Genomic DNA, 22,795 nt, shown 5'->3' on the forward strand with positions numbered 1-22,795 from the left:
CTAAATTTATTATTTTTAGTTTGTGTATAAATAATATCCTTTAGTTTTCATTTGTTTTTATTGTAGTTTTATTTTACTATTTTATTTTTATCTAGTTTTCAATGTTCTTTGTAATGTTAACATATTGTGACATATTTATTTACTTGCAAAATCAGTTTAGTTTAAACAATATTTTATATTCGTAAATATGAGTGTAATATTGGAAAGTATAGTAAATTATAACTTTTTTCGTCCCAAGTTGCTCATCGCTTTCAAATATCACTAACAAGACTTGCAAGGGTGATACTAATTTAATTAAACCCACACACTATGATTAACAAACCAATTATAACTATTTATACCAATTTAACTCGCTTAGGCAAACCATCAAAGCCACATATCCATTAACAATCAGGCAGAGACAACACGAAACCACTGTAATGATTACCAATTATTATCAAGACCGCTTAAGTGAAAATGCAAATTATTTTTACCGGATGTAGGTGATAGCGAAGCCATTTTCCACAAAAGAATTAATAGAACGATTAATTTCTTTGCCGTGTCAAGGTGTTTGGTCATGCCAGAAAAGCAAAGGCTCGTAAAATTTTGCAAAGAAGTTACATTAATATTGAACTAAGCAAACACATTTACATACGCCAAAATGTAGAAAACATAATATCCAACATTTTAATGTATTTAACGATACAGGAACGTTTAGAGATTTAGTTTTCTCATTTTTGATAAAATAACATATGGTGTGCCACAAAGCTATAGTCATAAAATTAATAGTGCATGTCATCGCTAAAACTGCATTTTCAACAGAAATTGCGCGTTTTCTTCCCATCTGCCAATAGCGCCCATAAAATTATTACTTAACTTATTGTTAACAGATGACTATTTTCATATTTTTCATAAATTGCCGTCAAATGTGATTTTGAAAATATTCTGTATATACAGTCGTATTACTTTAATCTGTTCTATCTCGTCATTATTCAACGATTTTCTAAATTCTCTTTTGTCATATTACTTTGCTCAAACAAGAACTTTAACATTAAAAATTACAAATACATTTCAACTTAACACACCTCAATATTTCTTGGTTTACATGTATAGATTACCCAGTTCTTCAATGAAATACAAAACATATTCAAACTTTAAAAGTATGTTTCTACATGTTACAGAGTATTTACAGGTAGACTATTTAGTTTCAGTATTAGTAGTTAGTTAATCATTACAATTATTAGCTTCGATTTCGATTTTCAAATAAATATCAGTGCATTTTATTTATATTTATACATCTAAGCCTTTAAAAGTATATGTTTCTGCATTATAGAAATATAAAAATAAAAATCTGTGAGATCGCATTTTATTTATTTTCATTTTGTTACCTGTACAATCAGCAATAACCAATAAAAATTTGGAATTATATTTCCATGTATCAAAATATCACTCAAATTAATACATTTAATACACATTACTATATCTGTTAATTAGGCAAAAACATTCTTATATATAACTACAAAATTTCCAGCAAACAATCAAAGCCACATATCCGTTAACAATCAGGCAGATAAAACACGAAACATGTGTCATTATTACCAATTATTCTCAACAGCGAACCTAGTTAAGTGAAAATGAAACTACAAATTATTTATGCCGGGCATAGATTCTAGAGAAGCCATTTTCCACAAAATAATTAATAGAACGATTATTTTGATTACTGTTGTGAGGTGAGAAAAGCAAGGGTTCGTAAAATTTAGCATGAAGGTCACATTAATATTAAACTAAGCAAACACATTTATACACTCATGTCATCAAATGCTATTTAAAATATAGAAAACAAAGTATCCAACATTTTAATGTATTTAATGATACAAAAACGTTTAGAGGTTTGGTTTTCTATGTTTCGATAAAATAACGTGTGATGTGCTATAAGCTATTGATTTAAAATTAATGGCGTCATTCACTAAAGCTACATTTTCAATAAGAATTGCAGAATTTCTAGATGCATCTAATACTAGCGTCCACAAATTTTCAAACTTATCCTTGCCGAACTATTTTAATGCGTCGTTATTTTTAAAATATCTAGCTGTAAGAATCGTTTATTACTTTATAGTAACACATACTACGTTTCCCTGAATTCTAATTTGTTATATTAGTTTGGTTAAATGAACACTTTAACATGAACTCATTTAAACTTAACGCATCAATAATTGGATAGTGCAAGAACCATCATAACTTTTACATTTTGTTTATTTGTATTGTAAATATTATAATTTTCCCAGTTTCTTTTTCTATACATATTCTGTGTAGTTTCACTAATAATAGTTAGGTAATTCTTACAATCAGTTAACAGATATGTGAATTTAAATTACATGTATACCTTTATTCTCTTATTACCCTGCGTTTTTGTTAATATCATAGACGCACACGTTTCTGCTTTATAAAATTTATATCAGATTTTAGATTTCCAAATAAATATTGCCGCATTTTATATTTATACATATATTGAAAATAAATTCGCTTTACTCTAAAAAATTTGTGTCATTTTAAACCACTACAATAATGTTCTCATTATACATCTAATTTCAGTCTACACATACCTGTGCTGTCGAATTATATTTCCATGTATCAAAATATCACTCAAATTAATACATTTAGTACATATTACTATATCTGTTAATTAGACGATAACATTCTTATACATATATAACTACAAATTTTTCAGCAAACAATCAAAGCCACATATCCGTTCAATCAGGCAGAGAAAACACGAAACAAGTGTCATTATTACCAATTATTCTCAACAGCGCATCTAGTCAAGTGAAAATGAAACTACAAATTATTTATGCCGGGCATAGATTCTAGAGAAGCCATTTTCCACAAAATAATTAATAGAACGATTATTTTGATATTACTGTTGCGAGGTGAGAAAAGCAAAGGTTCGTAAAATTTAGCATGAAGGTCACATTAACATTAAACTCAGCAAACACATTTATACACTCATGTCATCAACTGCTATTTAAAATATAGAAAACAAAGTATCCAACATTTTAATGTAATTAATGATACAAAAACGTTTAGAGGTTTAGTTTTCTATGTTTCGATAAAATAACGTGTGATGTGCTATAAGCTATTGATTTAAAATTAATGGTGTCATTCACTAAAGCTACATTTTCAATAAGAATTGCAGAATTTCTAGATGCATCTAATACTAGCGTCCACAAAATTTCAAACGTATCGTTGCCAAACTATTTTAATACGTCGTTATTTTGAAAATATCTCGCTGTAATAATCGTTTATTAATTTATACTAACACGTACTACGTTTCTGTGAATTCTAATTTGTTATATTAGTTTGGTTAAATGAACACTTTTAACATGAACTCATTAACGCATCAATAATGCAAGAACTATCATAACTTTTGAATTTCTGTTGTAAATATTATAATTTTCCTAGTTTAATTTTTTAGAAATATTCTGTTTAGTTTCATTGATAATAGTTGGGTAATTCTTACAATCAATTAACAGATATGTGAATTTAAATTACATATAGCTTTGTTCTCTTATTTCCCTGCGTTTTTGTATATATTAATATCATAGACGCATCAGATTTTAGATTTTAAAATAAATGTTGCCGCATTTTATATTTATATATTGAAAATAAATTCGCTTTACTCTAAAAATTTGTGTCATTTTAAACCATTACAATAATGTTCTCATTACACATTTAATTTCAGTCTACACATACCTGTGCTGTCGAATTATATTTCCATGTATCAAAATATTACTCAAATTAATACAATTAATACACATTACTATATCTGTTAATTAGACAATAACATTCTTATATATATATAACTACAAATTTTTCAGCAAACAATCAAAGCCACATATCCGTTCAATCAGGCAAAGAAAACACGAAACAAGTGTCATTATTACCAATTATTCTTATATAACAGCGCACCTAGTTAAGTGAAAATGAAACTACAAATTATTTATGCCGGGCATAGTTTCTAGGGAAGCCATTTTCCACAAAAGAATTAATAGAACTACTATTTTGATTACTGTCGAGGTGAGAAAAGCAAAGGTTCGTAAAATTTAGCATGAGTCACATTAATATTAAACTAAGCAAACACATTTATACACTCGTGTTATCAAATGCTATTTAAAATATAGAAAACAAAGTATCCAACATTTTAATGTATTTAATGATACAAAAACGTTTAGAGGTTTGGTTTTCTGTGTTTCGATAAAAATAACGTGTGATGTGCTATAAGCTATTGATTTAAAATTAATGGTGTCATTCACTAAAGCTACATTTTCAATAAAAATTGCAGAATTTCTAGATGCATCTAATACTAGCGTCCAAAAAATTTCAAACTTATCGTTGCCAAAATATTTTAATGCGTCGTGATTTTGAAAATATCTCGCTATAACAGTCGTTTATTACTTTATACTAACACATACTACGTTTCTCTGAATTCTAATTTATTATATTAGTTTGGCTAAATGAACACTTTTAACATGAACTCATTTCAACTTAACGCATCAATAATTGGATAGTGCAAGAACCATCATAACTTTTACATTTTGTTTATTCGTGTTGTAAATATTATAATTTCCTAGTTTCTTTTTCTGTAACTATTCTGTGTAGTTTCACTGATAATAGTTAGGTAATTCTTACAATCAGTTAACAGATATGTGAATTTAAATTACATGTATACCTTTATTCTCTTATTACCCTGCGTTTTTGTTAATATCATAGACGCAAACGTTTCTGCTTTATAAAATTTATATCAGATTTTAGATTTTCAAATAAATGTTGCCGCATTTTATATTTATACATATATTGAAAATAAACTCGATTTGCTCTAAAAATTTGTGTCATTTTAAACCACTACAATATTCTTCTCATTAGATATTTAATTTCAGTCTACACATACCTGTGCTGTCGAATTATATTTCCATGTATCAAAATATCACTCAAATTAATACAATTAGTACATATAACTATATCTGTTAATTAGACAATAACATTCTTATACATATATAACTACAAATTTTTCAGCAAACAAAGCCACATATCCGTTCAATCAGGCAAAGAAAACACGAAACAAGTGTCATTATTACCAATTATTCTCAACAGCGCACCTAGTCAAGTGAAAATGAAACTACAAATTATTTATGCCGGGCATAGTTTCTAGGGAAGCCATTTTCCACAAAAGAATTAATAGAACTACTATTTTGATTACTGTTGAGGTGAGAAAAGCAAAGGTTCGTAAAATTTAGCATGAGTCACATTAATATTAAACTAAGCAAACACATTTATACACTCGTGTTATCAAATGCTATTTAAAATATAGAAAACAAAGTATCCAACATTTTAATGTATTTAATGATACAAAGACGTTTAGAGGTTTGGTTTTCTATGTTTTGATAAAATAACGTATGATGTGCTATAAGCTATTGATTTAAAATTAATGGGGTCATTCACTAAAGCTACATTTTCAATAAAAATTGCAGAATTTCTAGATGCATCTAATACTAGCGTCCACAAAATTACAAACTTATCGTTGCCAAACTATTTTAATACGTCGTTATTTTGAAAATATTTCGCTGTAACAATCGTTTATTACTTTATACTAACACATACTACGTTTCTGTGAATTCTAATTTGTTATATTAGTTTGGTTAAATGAACATTTTTAACATGAACTCATTAAGGCATCAATAATTGGATAGTGCAAGAACTATCATAACTTTTGAATTTCTGTTGTAAATATTATAATTTTCCTAGTTTCTTTTTCTAGAAATATTCTGTTTAGTTTCATTGATAATTGTTGGGTAATTCTTACGATCAGTTAACAGATATGTGAATTTAAATTACATATACATTTGTTTTCTTATTACCTTGCGTTTTTGTATATATTAATATCATAGACGCAAACATTTCTGCTTTATAAAATTTTTATCAGATTTTAGATTTTCAAATAAATGTTGCCGCATTTTATATTTATACATATATTGAAAATAAATTCGATTTGGTCTAAAAATTTGTGTCATTTTAAACCACTACAATAATGTTCTCATTAGATATTTAATTTCAGTCTACACATACCTGTGCTGTCGAATTATATTTCCATGTATCAAAATATCACTCAAATTAATACATTTAGTACATATAACTATATCTGTTAATTAGACAATAACATTCTTATAAATATATAACTACAAATTTTTCAGCAAACAATCAAAGCCACATATCCGTTCAATCAGGCAGAGAAAACACGAAACAAGTGTCATTATTACCAATTATTCTCAACAGGGAACCTAGTCAAGTGAAAATGAAACTACAAATTATTTATGCCGGGCATAGATTCTAGAGAAGCCATTTTCCATAAAAGAATTAATAGAACGATTATTTTGATTACTGTTGTGAGGTGAGAAAAGCAAAGGTTCGTAAAATTTAGCATGAGTCACATTAATATTAAACTAAGCAAACACATTTATACACTCGTGTTATCAAATGCTATTTAAAATATAGAAAACAAAGTATCCAACATTTTATTGTATTTAATGATACAAAAAGGTTTAGAGGTTTAGTTTTCTATGTTTTGATAAAATAACGTGTGATGTGCTATAAGCTATTGATTTAAAATTAATGGTGTCATTCTCTAAAGCTACATTTTCAATAAGAATTGCAGAATTTCTAGATGCATCTAATACTAGCGTCCACAAAATTTCAAACTTATCGTTGCCAAACTATTTTAATACGTCGTTATTTTGAAAATATCTCGCTGTAACAATCGTTTATTACTTTATACTAACACATACTACGTTTCTGTGAATTCTAATTTGTTATATTAGTTTGGTTAAATGAACACTTTTAACATGAACTCATTAAGGCATCGGTAATTAGATAGTGCAAGAGCTATCATAACTTTTGAATTTGTGTTGTAAATATAATTTTCCTAGTTTCTTTTTCTAGAAATATTCTGTTTAGTTTCGTTGATAATAGTTGGGTAATTCTTACAATCAGTTAACAGATATGTGAATTTAAATTACATATACATTTGTTTTCTTATTACCTTGCGTTTTTGTATATATTAAGACGCAAACGTTTCTGCTTTATAAAATTTATCCCAGATTTTCGATTTTTAAATAAATGTTGCCGCATTTTATATTTAGATATTGAAGCTTTTTAACTAAACGTTTCTGTTTTATACATAAATATAATTACAATATTGATGATGGTGATCATGATAATGATGATGATAATGGTGATGATGATGATGATGATACTTAAATATTTAATAACACATATCTGTGAGATCCCATCGTTTATTCTTATTTTGTGATCTGTATTATTCCAAAAAATTATTTCACCATTATTGTTACCACTATTCTAAACATCTTTGTAGTTTTTAAACCAATGCGTATATTATATAATTAATGATTTTTTATACAAATACTTTTTCGAATACCTATATAAGTTTTCATATATGTTTTCATATACCTATGCCGTCTATATTTTGTTTCCAAATATCAAAATTGTATTCTTACAAATTAATACATTTAACACTCATGAGCATTTTTTTTATATTTTGCTGATTCACTTTTATATGCGTTTCGACTTATATCTCGTCTTAAACTACTAGATTTTTTTAACCTGAATTAACATATTATATCTAAATTACACTTTTTATTGCAATGACCCTCGAATATATCAGGCTTCATTTTCAATGATTTAATTATTTATAGAAACTTTTGGAATAATTTGAATAAAATTTACAAAATTTCGTTTCTTTTTCACACTATTCTGCTCCTTTAACATAATTCAGAGTTTATTTAATTTGCGGTAAAACTATTAATTAATTCTTATACATCAGAATACAATTAATTTTCTTTTCCTTCATTTCCAATAACCAATATCGTACTTTAAAAATTTTTTCGTGTAGTAATATTAATTTTACTCTCGTACTATAATTTTCATCTATTTGCTTTGATGCTACGTTTATATTATGCCAATATTCTATTCTTTTTGCTTTTAACATTTTTTTATACTCATAACAACACCTGATTGTGGTTTGCATTTTAATAACTACTTATTTGTTTGTTATTCCTTTACCTATAAATTGTTAATTTTCATATTTTCGTTATTTTGATACTACATTTTTTTACTTCGACTTTAATCAAATGTGGTTTGCATTTTCCTTTTTAAATTTATAATTACCTTTTATTTTAGGAATAGTTTTTATATCGATTCATTATTTTTACCATTATTTTTTTAGTACCATTTATTCCTTTGTTATCCTATTATATTAGTGAGAACAATAAATGTTATTTCATTAATTTTAACCCTGATACTTTTGTTATATATTTGCTTTTGACGCTGTGGCCACCCTTTTTTACCTATATATTCCCCAATTTTTCTTTATTTATATTTGTTTCTTATCTATTATGTCTCCGTTTTACTTGTTTATTATAATTATTATATTAATTCATTATTTTTAACACTCACTATATATTGATGTTTGTTTGTCCTGGCGTTGTGTTTATAATGTTTATTTTTCCCATCAATTCTTCCACAATTTATGCTTCTTTTTTCTATTTTTTTCCGTTTTCTATTTTCTATACCTCTTGTAACTTTGCTTTATTACTTTTCACATATGCGATTTGCTTTATTGTTGTGTGCTTGTCTACCTTTATTTGTTTATTGCAGCTACCCCCTTTTTTAAAATCTTCATATTATACATTTCGTTTACCTTCGACGCTAGGTTCACCTGTATATACTATTCATTTTCACCTATACCTTATGTTTATTTTCTAATTTTTATGTATGCCTTTATTATCCTTTGTAACTATATATTTTGTCGACATTGTTATTCTTTAATTTATTCCTTACATATAAGTTTCTTTATTCTTCATTTCTCATTTCATTTTTTTTTAAATCATAAAATTTTTCGTTTACCTTCGACGCTAGATTCACCTGAATATACTATTCACTTTCGCTTATACCTTACGTTTATTTTCAAATTTTTATGTATATCTTTGATTTATTCATTACATATAAGTTTCTTTATTCTTCATATCGCAATTCATTTTTTTAAATCCTTATATTATACTTTTCGTTTACCTTCGACGCTAGGTTGACCTGATTATACTATTCACTTTCACCTATACCTTATGTTTATTTTCCAATTTTTATGTATGTCTTTTATTACCCTTTGTAACTATATATTTTGCCGGCATTGTTACTGTTAACTCTTTGATTTATTCATTACATATAAGTTTCTTTATTCTTCATTTCTCATTTCATTTTCTTAAAATCCTCATTATATTATACTTTTCATTTACCTTCGACGATACACTGAATACGATTCGATTCACCTGAATATACTATTCACTTTCACCTATATCTTACGTTTATTTTCATTTATTTTCAAATTTGTATGTATGTCTTTGATTTATTCATTACATATGTTTCTTTATTCTTCATATTCATTCATGTTTTTAAATCTTCGTATTATACTTTTCGTTTACCTTCGACGCTAGGTTCATATGATTACATATACTATTCACTTTCACCTATACCTTATGTTTATTTTCTAATTTTTATGTATGTCTTTATTACCCTTTGTACCTGTATGTTTTGCCGGCATTGTTACTGTTAACTCTTTGATTTATTCATTACATATAAGTTTCTTTATTCTTCATTTCTCATTTAATTTTTTAAAATCCTCATATTATACATTTCGTTTACCTTCGACGCTAGGTTCATATGATTACATATACTATTCACTTTCACCTATACCTTATGTTTATTTTCTAATTTTTATGTATGTCTTTATTACCCTTTGTACCTGTATATTTTGCCGACATTCTTTGATTTATTCATTACATATAAGTTTCTTCATTCCTCATTTCTGCTTATACATAGGTATTACCCTTTAAAAATGTTCACTTGTAGAATCTTTCAATTTTTTTACCATTTTTGTTTGCTGTAGTATGTTGTTGCGTTTCAGTTTACCCGAAAATATACATAAAAAATACCAATACCTGAAAATATATATAATAAAATACCAAACTTAATTTTTCACGTATTGACCGTTACATTTACTTTTATTTTTCAGTTTTGTTACAGATTTGAATGTATTAAAATTTTATATTATTACTGTATAGGATTATATAAAAAAAGTTTTGTAATATTATGTGTGCCCTCCCCCCACCACTTTTACATTAACTTTAGTTTTCGGGAATATTCGTTTAAATAAAACACCATTTGTTTATTTCGTGTAACCTTCTTAATACCTAATATATAGTCATTTCGTATGTATTTATTTATAAATTATTATTTTATATCTAGCTTTTATTATTTATTATACCTATCCGCTCCATGATCATGCATATACATTCTTCTTACCCACACTTTTTATAGTACGACTAGTTTAGTTCATTTTATATTTTTATAGACTTACTATTTGGCGTTATTATGTCTTTCTCTAAATTGATTGTTTTGATTATACATGTAATATTTCTTGCGTACTGTTTTGGTTATATTTTCATCATCTTTTATACATTAGTTACTAATAAATACCATTCTTTGTTATTACCTATATACATACATAAATAGCCTTCGTTTCACCCACGCACCTTGTTTATTTTCTAATTTTCCTGGATACTGTAAATCTTTTTGTACCTTCGCCATTATAATTTTAATTAAATGTGTATTAATTATTGTATTATATGTATGATTATCATTTACTTATTACTTATTTTATAATTTTTAACACTATACTCTGTTTTTGACTCGACATTTGAATTATTCCTTTCTTCATTTCTCGCTTGTGAATTTTTCTTTAATAGAATTATCTTTGTACCTTAACCAACAATAACTTTACTTTTTGCATTTTTGTTATCTGTACCTAATTACCGTCTGTTACGCATACCATTAATGTGCCATTACTTACAAATACCTTGGCCACATTCGTGGAAACGGCTTCTTAAAAGCCTTTCTTATTCACGCACACATTTTCTTATTTTCTAATTTTCTTGTACATTGATAACATTTTTGTACTTTCGCTGTTCTGATTTTACTTGTTAACAAACAAGATATAATAAGATAGTTGGTAACAACCAACTATCTTATTATATTAACAGAAGCGACTTATTACCTACATTACTTAGTAATTTTTACCATCGATATTACATATTTCTTCCTTACATCCGCAAAGATCAAATTAGTTTTTCTTAATTTCACGGTATTTTGTAAATTCATCGACATATTTTTAATACCTTTTTTGTTCATTAAACTGTTAAAACTATTTATAAATAATTTGCTTTTCTGTTATTTATACGTATTATCATTTATTTGTCTCCTAAATACCTGCTGCATTACGGGAATAACTTCTTATAAACCTTCATACAATAGTTTTTATATATTTACATTTAGTGTTGTATAATACATATTTCACCCTTTTTTAATACCTTTCGCACCTCAACTACTACGACTTCACTTTACGTAATGTGCATGATTTGTCTATAATTATTGTTTATTTGCATGTTACAACTATCTTATTATGTTAGTGAAAAATATATCACATTTTTAACCTTCCCTATATTTACGTTCATCTTACCTTTTACCTAAACATTTTATGCTGTATTTTAACCTTATTTTCTATATTTATAAATTTCTAAAACCTTTTGCACTTACTTGTAATTATTATATGTCCTTTGCCGTAATTACGTACCTACTTTATATTTTCGTCGTCTATAAACATCGTTTATTTATTTCTTACTGCCTTATTTTTATATCACCACTTCAAACTATATATTATTAGTTTATTTTTTTTAAGTATGCGCATGCTTTTGTTTAATTGTGTTTCTTCTACAAATTTTTAATATTTTTTGGTTTTCGACGCTACCATCAACTTATTCGTTTTACCTACAAATTGTATGTTTTCTTTCTTCCAATTTTTCTGTATACCTCTTAATACCTTTTGATCTTGAACTGTTATCACTTATGTGTTATATTTGCTTGTTTTTATTTTATTTCATTGATTCGATGCTCCGTTTATCGTTAATCTTTTGTTTTCAAAACTTTACCTAAATATAACCGTTTATCTGTTGGTTGTTGCTTCACCTACAAGTCATATGTTTATTTTCATACTTTTATAATTTTTAGTACTTTACTACCGCGAATGTTATTTACCTAAATGTGGTTTCTATTTTATTTAATTAAAATTACCCTTTATTATATCGAATAGTTTTTATATTATTACACTATTTTGACCACTACATATTTTAAATAATTTTATTCCTTTACCATATTACATTAATGCGAATGACCTCTTATGTTGATTTTCGTATTTTTGTATATGCGTTTAATAAATTTTTGCACCTTATGCATACATGAGATTTTTATTTTCCTTGTTTATAATTACTTTTTATTTGTGTATTATTATATGAAAAATATTTTGTCATTATATTTACTATTCGTACTACACTATTCATGTTTTCATTTCTTGACGCTACGTTTACCTTATATCTTCCACGTATTCTACAATTTAGGTTTTTCTATTTCCTTACGCGTCTCAATACCTCTTGTACCTTAACTGTTATTACCTATTACTTTACATGTATATTACTCAACTCTTTTTCCTACGTTTCTATTCGTTTGTTGCAATTACCTTATTATGTTATTAGGGACAACCCTTGATATTATTTCATTTCTTTAATCCTATCTTCTTACTTTTTATTTGCCTTTGACGCTATATTCACTCATTATATTTTTTATGGTTTTTAATTATCGCTCATTTATTTAGTTATAAAAACTTTATTCACATTATTGGAAACAACTACTTACAATACATTACTTTTAAACTTCACGCGAAGATGGTTTATTTTCACTTATTATTTTTCATGTAAATTGTCACATATCACTTATCGGATCCCTGAATCACGTAACTTTATACGCATTAAAAAAATTCTTATAATAACTTTATATATTGCTACAAGCACATCATCACATATTACCTCATCCAGCTTATTGGAGCATTCGTATTCAATTCATTACTTCTGTCTTTGTTTTTCATTGTAATTACTTGTTTTTGATACAACACACTATTATACATTCGACATTACACATATTAACACTTTACTACATTTTACATATACATACATGTTTTGGTCAATCAATAACAATTGAAATATAATCTTCGCTAAAGAGATTCATAACCTAAATATTTTTATTCAACAATTTTACTCAAACAAATATTACTGCAATTCCAATTTTCCGTATTTGCCAAAATTTACGGAGATATATATTTTAGGCTATATGCTATTTTAAGAAAAAAATTCAATAACTGAACGGTTTCATTTTATAAATAAAAAAGGGATTATTATAACGCTACCATTTTATAGTTACTTTTGTTTCGGAAAATTATTATTTTGAAATTGTAATAATTTACCTTTCATCCTTTTAAAAATCATTATTAAAAACTTGTAATTCATGATTGAAAACGTAAACAAAATTTTTTGCAATACTAATGTCCATACCTATTTGATATTAAGTATAAAAATTATTATTACTTACTTATAATGATTATTTAATTATTTCATATCTTGATCTTAATGCAGATGTAGTTTAGAACTATTAAAATATATATAAAAAACTTCAGACAACTTTAAATTTAATAAACTTAAAACTCGACTGGACTTAAAATAATTTTCTTCAAGGCTTAAATTTAGCATTGGCGACTTCGCCATTTTCTCGATTTTCACATCATTTTTCAAGTTTGAACAGTGCTTACTGTTTGAACAGTGCTTACTATCAAATACATTAATTTAAGATATATTATTTATATTTTTTGCCAAATAATAAACTCTTCACGAGCACGTTAATGAAGACCCATCTAAATCAAACCAATCACATATTTATATACATTTTTCCACATTACGTTTCCGTATGAACAAAATGTTACCTCCAAAATTACACATTTGTTTCTACAATAATTATTTTTCTTTTTTCAATTCGTTTTCTTTTAGCCTATATTTAACTTTAACTTTAAATTAAACAAGTAGTTTTAATTTTCTATTTTACTAACAATCTATTGCCATTTTTTTACTACTTCTTACAAATATATTTTTGAAATATTAGATATATATTACTTTCAGGATTACATGTTTTTTAATAAAATATAGGATCGATCAATCATTATACTATATCGCTCTTTATTAGACATCTTCCTATTTATTTTGTGATCTCGATATATTTTTAAATAATTTTGAATACTTTTTATGTATCATAATTAACTTTCTATCCTATCCTATCACTTCCTGTCTGTATCTACAGCTACCGTTTTTTTGTTACAACTAACTTATTGGAAATAAATTTTTGTTTTTTTATTATTTACAACTATTACACTGTTTTTATGTATTTTGCTTTGTATGTACTTTGGGTTGTATACTTATACTTTGGTCTGTGACACTGTTTATTTTGTATTTATTTATACCTATATATATCCAGATTTGCCTTTGCGAAATTGTATACTGGCACACATACTCAGTATGTTTTTGAATACAAATTAATTATGATTTAATTCTCCGTTCTCTCTAACCAACTATTTGTCATCTATACACATTTTTCTATAGTTTTACGCTACTTTCATACCATATGTATTTCAATTATTGTTTTTAAACAATTACGTTGATATTTTAGTTAATCAGTAACAGCTGTAATATTCTTCGCCACAACGTTTATTTTTGTAAACTCTCATTAAGTCATAAGAAAAATTAAAAAGAAATTTTATAAGTTGAGAATCGTCAAATAATAATATTAACAACTCGCATATTCTAATATTTATTAAAGTTCACTAAACCTTGCAGTATATTCTTATAGACTATAAGCCATTTTAATAAATAATATCGCCAGTCAAATCGTCTCACTCTAAAAGGCATAAACAAATAAAAGAACGCTGTCTATAGTTACCATATTTTTAAAAATTCCATTTATAATTATTCACGCCACTTCACGCATATATTAATAATTTATTGCATATTGCTTCTTCTAGATATAAATTTAGACCTATATACCTTCATTGAAATTATCATTGGGGACTTCACCATTTTCTTGTGATAATCCTAAAATTTCACATCAAATTACTACACAAACTTGACCAACGCTTACCACCAAATGCAATTTAATAAATACGCTATCATTCATATTATGTAACTACGCCTAAGCTTTGACAAACAGTGCACACATTTATTATTTCACAAATAAATCAAACATATCACTGTATTATAATAAAATTTTAGTAAATATGTTGCTTATCATATCTATATAATTTCTTCTACATTTCAATACATCTAGTTCGAGGTAGGTACTTCCTCCAAAATTACGTTTTGTTCTTCAATCGTATTAGTTCCCTAAAATATATTTCCTAAATATTACTTTACATATTCATTCATATTTTTACAATCCACTTCAAATTTTAATATCGTAGATCTATAAACTTTTTTTTAATGAACACGGTCGTTGTAATATAAATTTATTTACTACGTTTCGCCAAATTACATGTATTTTTGAAAATGTTATATTTCATAATTCTCATTTTATAAATAAAACAATTTAAACATTTACTGCAACGCTAGATTGAATATAATATCTATATATAAATAGCTTTTTCAAAATGTGAATGTAACTGCAAATTACTATACTATAATAGTGTATAGAAGTTTCATAAAAAAAATGAATCGCCTTAATAGTTTGCTGTTGATGATATTGTTAGCTTCCTTATTTTCACAATATAATTTAATCTGTCTTTAATTTTACTAAATAATAATTTTGCAGACGCATATTTATTAATTCACATCTAAGACAAACGTGGGTATATGTAACATACGAATACTATATTTCATTACAGATGTATGTATTACCTCCAAAATTATGTATTTGATTTTTACAATTATTGTCCTTCTATCCAGTTTATTTTCTTGTGACATCCTATTACCATTTTAAGCATTCGCTTATACCGTGTTGTAATTGTGATTCATTAATCTTTAATTTATTATCTATAACACTGTAAGAGTTAAAAAGATCAATCGCTTCACTGTTTAACTTTTTCTACACGTATTTGTGTAATGCATCACTTTGTTACAAATTAATATATTACAATCTAATACTTTTATTCCATTTCTTATAGTCGTATCTCTGTTTCCTGCAGGCATTCCTTTTCAATTTTCGAAATTTACCACAGTTTGTTATAGATACATCATGAAATATTATTTCATCCTGCTTTAGTAAACGCATTACCATATATTTTAATACAACATATTACCTTCTTTTCAATTTACTTTACGACTTTCACCATAGACATATTTTGTTCTCACTATACTTCTATTACTTCACTTCATTTAGGTTGATCTTAGTTAATGATATTTTTTCCACAAATTTTTTGTAAGGAATTTCATCACTTCTCCATTTCACAAACAATTTAAACAATGTTTACGACGTTATCTCTACGTACTTACTAAGATTCACTAAACCTTAAATTGTTATACTTTAGACTTATTATACGTTTTCAATAAACAAGATGATTGCAATGCTGCGTACGCATAGTTACCATGTATACCATCATTATTTTCCCGATTGTCCCATCATTCAAACAATTTGTAAATAAAATGTTAAAAAAATAAATTATTGCAATGCCTTTCCATAGTTAAAAATTAATACATACAACAAGCCATTATTACAAGATGATGATGAGGTAGTTACGATTAAAGTATACTTATTCAGACCATGATGCTAACTAAAATCCAACAAAGCAGCAAACAGTTTTTCTATTTTTACCATCGGCGACTTCACCATTTTATCGACTCGACAAACTACTATCTACATGATACATGTATTTAACACCAAATTACTGTAAAAGCTTGAACAATGCGTACTGCCAAATGTAGTCCACACATTTTAATTTCTTTGCTAGCACATCTTAGCTTAGTTAAATAATAGTAATGAATATTAATTAAATTCCCTTCTATATCACTTTAACAAAACCATCAAAGCTGCACATCCATTAGTAATAGGCCGAGAGTGAAACGAACTAGTGCCGTTGCTATTTTCAAAGTCACTTCCAATGATATGAAAATAAGACAAGTACAAAAGTGTTACTATAAGAGCAAAGCCAATTATCCATAAAAAAAATGTAATGTGTATGATTTATTTTCTAGTCGCACTCTTTACAACGTTCATGCTAAAAATCAAGGTTTGTTAATATTAAGAGAGATGACATTTAGCAAATCAAGCAAATGCACTAGATGCACGTAATTTATAGAATTCCCATATCAAAATTATCTCAAAATATCTAACTGGTCATTTAAATAAATACAACACTTGACACCATACTTGATACTAGTAATTATTTTATATCTAATACTCCCATTCCCAATTTGCACTAGAATCTCACCATAACAATATTCATAATCATAATTCCATCCACTTATCCATAAAAACGAAATGAAATAAAAATTCCTACCGTAAAATTAGTTTGCCACAGTTTTAAACTTCTTTTTTAAACTTTTAAAAGTCTTTCGTCCAATTATAATTTCCGCATTATTTACGTATTCATTTACAAAAACAAAAAAATATTTCAAATACACTTTTCGTATTGTTAATCTTCATGAATTTTGGTTAACGATTAGTATTTGGATATAATTCTCGTCCATATTTTACACTTAATAACAATTTGTCCATTATTAATTTCTGCTCACATACAACTTTACACAAAAACCATATTTCTCACATATGCCTTTCAAATAATTTGTATTCAAACATTCTGAATAAATGATTCCCATAAAACTCAAAAACTTCCACTTTTTTTCTTAGGAATTTATATTAAACTATTTTGATTAAATACTTCCAATATTTTGAACCAATTTCGAATTATAATTTCTCTCATATTTTTACTTAAATATCAGTTTTTAAAACATAGAGACTTTCCGTTTTAGTCCTTTGGAAAATAGGTTTTGTTATTATAATTTCATCAAATAAAACCAAATGTATTTACGTCTATAATTATTCGTAAGTATACGTACTAAGTATTTCAAACATAAAACTTATTACAGATACTCTTTCCAAATATTCTGATGCATCAAGTAAATGTCCGCTCACAGTATTTCCAAACAATTTTCAATTAAAATTTTCAGAACAGTTTGTCGTTATTAAAAACTTTCCATATTTTTGTAATTGATAGCTACTCGTAAATTCATATGAAAACTGAAAACTTTTATTTCGAATATATTTTCCAAACGATATGTACTACTTAAATGTTTCGGTTTAATAAGATTTACTCTAAACCAATTTTCAGTTATAATGTTCATCACAATCTTCCTTTAAAAAATTTATATACATATGTGTCGGTAACTTAATATTTTTCATCAAATTTTCAGTTCCTATAATATACAATCGTCTTTCCAAAAAATAAATCATTTTGTTATAAAAATATTATTATATGTATGTGTTCTTCAAAAACTTTCAAAATAGTTTTTATATTTAAATTTTAAGCGTAACCTTCAGTAATGTTATATCCATTTTATCCGACAGTTCTCCGTCACCTTAGACTTAGAGCAATACAATTTTTTTAATTTGCCCGCCCTCCTCCACTTTCATCATTAATTATATGTATTTGTTAAAAATGATTTGATCTTTATATTAGATTTTTTAAATCTTTTATTCGTATTTATTTCCATTCATATTCTTAATTATTTACAATAATTATTGTTAAATTTAAAGTTTTTTGCCTCGGCGACTATTTGACTGCATATTGACTACATTTCCGTTTCAATACACCCAGTTTTTACAATTACCATTTTTACATGTTATATATTTATATTATTTTTTCCTTTATCATCACATTTACTAATTAATATACTCTCTAAAAATGAATTGTTTCGACGTATCGTATATATCTTTTATAATTGAATCTATCTCTTCAAAAAACTTTTGAATATTGTCAAATTAATTTAGCCTAAAGTTTTTTGTCCGATACATAATATTTTTTTTTCCATTTTAATTAGCTCATACTCTTTCACTTTCATCTCTGTATATATTTGTTTTAAATTTGAATACACCAATTTTAGGCATCAATTTTTTACTCCTCTCTCAATAGTTCTTTGTTTTACAGTACCGTATCATTTGTATCTAACACAATAATACCTCTGTATTTACTTATATATGTTTATTACAACGAATTTTTGCGTTATACGCGTAATTATAGTGTTTCCACACATTTTCAAATATTAATATAATATTTTACTCTTATTCATTGTATAATCTGCACCTAAACCTTTCTTTCGTTTCTTCTTATATAATTTAATATATTCTATCTATTAGAGCTTTCCCCACAAAACTTTTACGTCAAATAATTTTCCATTTTTCCTACCATTCATAACATTTTATCATATATGTAGAATATTTTTACCTATTAGTCACTTTTATATTTTATTAATGTCATTATCTTTTACACTCGTTATAAGAATCGATTTCCCTTACCTTTTAGGCACCTTTTTCCATTTTATTTTATTCATTATATTTACTGTCGCATTGGACGTTTATACATTTTTTCTGCCATTGCCTTAAAATTTACACCTTTTGCGCACAAATTCCTAAACATTCTATTATGATTCTCGACTATCGCATTTTAGCATTCATAATATAAATATTATTGTTTTTAAAATAATTGCAGAATTAAAATTTATCTTTCGTTCATTTAAAGTATTGACTATACATTCACTTGTAATATTTGAAATAAAATCAAGCATCGATTTTCGTGCTGTTAATAAATATAAATATTCCTATTTGCTATAAAACGCATATTACGTAATAATACATTTATTGCTTAATACTTTTCGTATTTGATGTCACTAGATACTACACTTTAATAATTGGCTTTAATAAACTATATCAGTTATTAATACTCATTGCTATGGTTTAAAATTTAGACAGTTTATGGTAAACTACATCTATTGTGTACCCTTTTTGTATACTTTTGAGATCGATATAACTTATGTCCTTGATTCTTAGAATCATATAACCGTTAACTTAATACACTTTGTACCTATATAATTTCTTCATGTCTACACATTAGTTTTAAATTTTAGTTTGCCTATTGATATATTTCATAATTTTTGTAGTATACCACGACTTATTTTATTACCTAAAATTGTATTTTCACCATATAATTTGCATCCGAACCTTTCGTCCATATTTCTTCTAATTTAATACACTTTTTAAACATTTTTATCCTTAAAGTTTCATTTTGAGTATTTGTTTGTTTGGCGTTCTACCGTATCTACAACATTTTATTGTTTTCGTAATGTGAAACATTAACGTATACACCTGTTCGTTGAATACTTACTTCATTTGCGTATTTAATATTTACCAGAATGTTTTTCTTCCCTTTACATATATTCATTTTATTTACCATTTATTTGAAACTCGATTACCAATATTTTACCATCCTTTCATAAATGTATTACTCTTAAATACGACATATATAAAAAAATACCTTATTTTTAAACATTTTGTACGTATTTATTACATTCATAATAGATTTGTGTGCTACCTTCGTTGCGCTCAAATTGATACCTTTTCGCATATTTATAAACCTTTAATTATGATCCTTTACTATAATTTTAACATTTTTATATAATACCTAAACACCACTAATATTTTTTTAAATTTCTTTACCAAACCTTTCATAAGCATTATACACCTCAATATATTTACGTTTTTTTATGTAGATTATATTTATTTTTACCTCAAAACCTAGCTAGCTCTTTATTATCAATCAAGATTATGTACCTTATTAATTTATTGTATTCTACCTTTCACGTGTTTAAATGATGTTCTTAGACGGTCGTTTCATTTTAAACATATTTACCGTTACCCTGTTGTTTTTATATATTTTCTGCGTTTATGTATTTATTATTTCTATTCCATTTTGTGTATGTTCGTTGTAAACCTGTAAACCGTTTACGTCAGATTATTTGACAGATGCTTTAACTACATTATTGCAGTTCATACATATTATAACTTAATTATTACGATGTCTGATAACCATCAGTTTACATTTTCCCTTTACCTTTCGTTTATTACCTTATTTTCATGTTTTCAATAAACATCCGTAATTTTTTTAATCCGTTTATATTGCCGCATACCAAAATAATTTTACTCATATTAAAAATTGTATTTGAAGCTTATAGCTTATTATCAATATCACCTTATACTACTTGTCATAGTTTTATCATATATTTTCTACTTTATGTTCTGTTGCATTAGGTACTTCTGAATAATAATTTTTAGGTGTTTATTACGTTTATATTATTAATCTTATTAATCTAGTTTTTATATACCGCAGTATTTTTTCTCGCATTATTTGTTTATTTACTTACAATTAGACACAAGTTTATAAAGTTACCTATACCTATAATGTTATTAGTTCTTATCCTAAATAAGTTACTTCCGTTTATATTAAATGTTTACCGTACCTTTTATTATTGTATATTTATAATTATTACTCATTTAGCGAACATATTTATCTTTTTGTTTGAATTTTTTCCGTACATTTATATAAATATTATTCCAAAAATAATATGTTACCATCATATTTGTCTTGACTACATACCTAACCTTTATATAAAAATTTCATTATTATAGTTTTATTCATCTACCCTTTAATAATTACTCTTCGCATACCAAGATTATTGTGCATTTAATTGCTATTATATTCAATGTTCTTCTAGTTTTAGAATACCTTAAAATTTGTTTGTACATCTTCATATCTGTTTCAATTTTTCTTGTTCTTCCTTACCTACAAGTTGTAATAAACAATAGAAATTGTATTTAAATTGTTATAAGTATATGCCGACGTAAATAATGCAAATAGTAATGTGTTAAGCTTAAATATCACGGACGTAAGAAATAATGTTTTATATAAATAATAATAATAAATAATTGAAGAGCGATATTAGGACTTATAAACAGAGTATCCAGTAGCTTCATTAGCTTATCTTTTTACATTGGTACATGATATATATAGATTGTTTATGCATAAGGAAATATCCATATAAGTATTTCTAACAGAATTCGTAGTTTAAAAAAGTTTTCAATCCATCACAATATAAATAGTAGTATTTTTAAATGATCAACGTACTTGTTCTGTTTTACCTATAGTTAATAATGGTAATATAATAAATTATGGTCACTTTTCCTAAATGGTTTCAAGTAAAAATTATTAAAATATAATCGAGTTAAAGATGTATTTATTTAAAAAAAAAAGTATAAAATTGAATTTTATTTTACATGATTTCGTCTAATTTTGTAAAATTCATTTATAAAATTTAATATTCAAGCTACTATTGTTTATAAAACATATAAGAAATGCTGCGCATTATAAAACAATTGTATATGCCGTAAAAAATATTATTAGAACATCATCATCATCATGTGAGAGTTGTTAGGTCGAAATGGCGTTACTAAACAAGTACAGAGAAAATTTAAGTAAATTGTCATTTTAAAAAAAATGCCACTAAAGTTAACTTTTTTTCATAAATATACAATTTAAACAATATGCCTAAGTAAATTACGTTGGTACATCTAGGTTTATTACATTTTGTTGTAAAAATGAAATGGTATGTTGTATTTAATGGAAGCTATATTTCCTCGATTATCTCGTGTACTTCAAAATCTTGAAACTAGCACCTTCACCATAATTTTAAATGTTCGTTTATTTTTGATGGTTGCTCGATTAAAT

The 22,795-nt window shown here is 25.9% G+C and overlaps 1 long non-coding RNA gene across 1 annotated transcript; it reads right to left on the minus strand.

Moving 5' to 3' along the window:
• Nucleotides 1-8,548: 8,548 nt before the first annotated feature.
• Nucleotides 8,549-15,478, minus strand: LOC108904772. Its single transcript, XR_001964242.2, has 2 exons — nucleotides 9,372-15,478; nucleotides 8,549-8,970 (listed from the first exon to the last, which is right to left on the minus strand). It is a non-coding gene; the product is annotated as an uncharacterized LOC108904772 (long non-coding RNA).
• Nucleotides 15,479-22,795: the final 7,317 nt, after the last annotated feature.

This window comes from Anoplophora glabripennis, unplaced genomic scaffold (genome assembly GCF_000390285.2).
Source record: "Anoplophora glabripennis isolate ALB-LARVAE unplaced genomic scaffold, Agla_2.0 scaffold8, whole genome shotgun sequence".
Lineage (NCBI taxonomy): Eukaryota > Metazoa > Arthropoda > Insecta > Coleoptera > Cerambycidae > Anoplophora > Anoplophora glabripennis.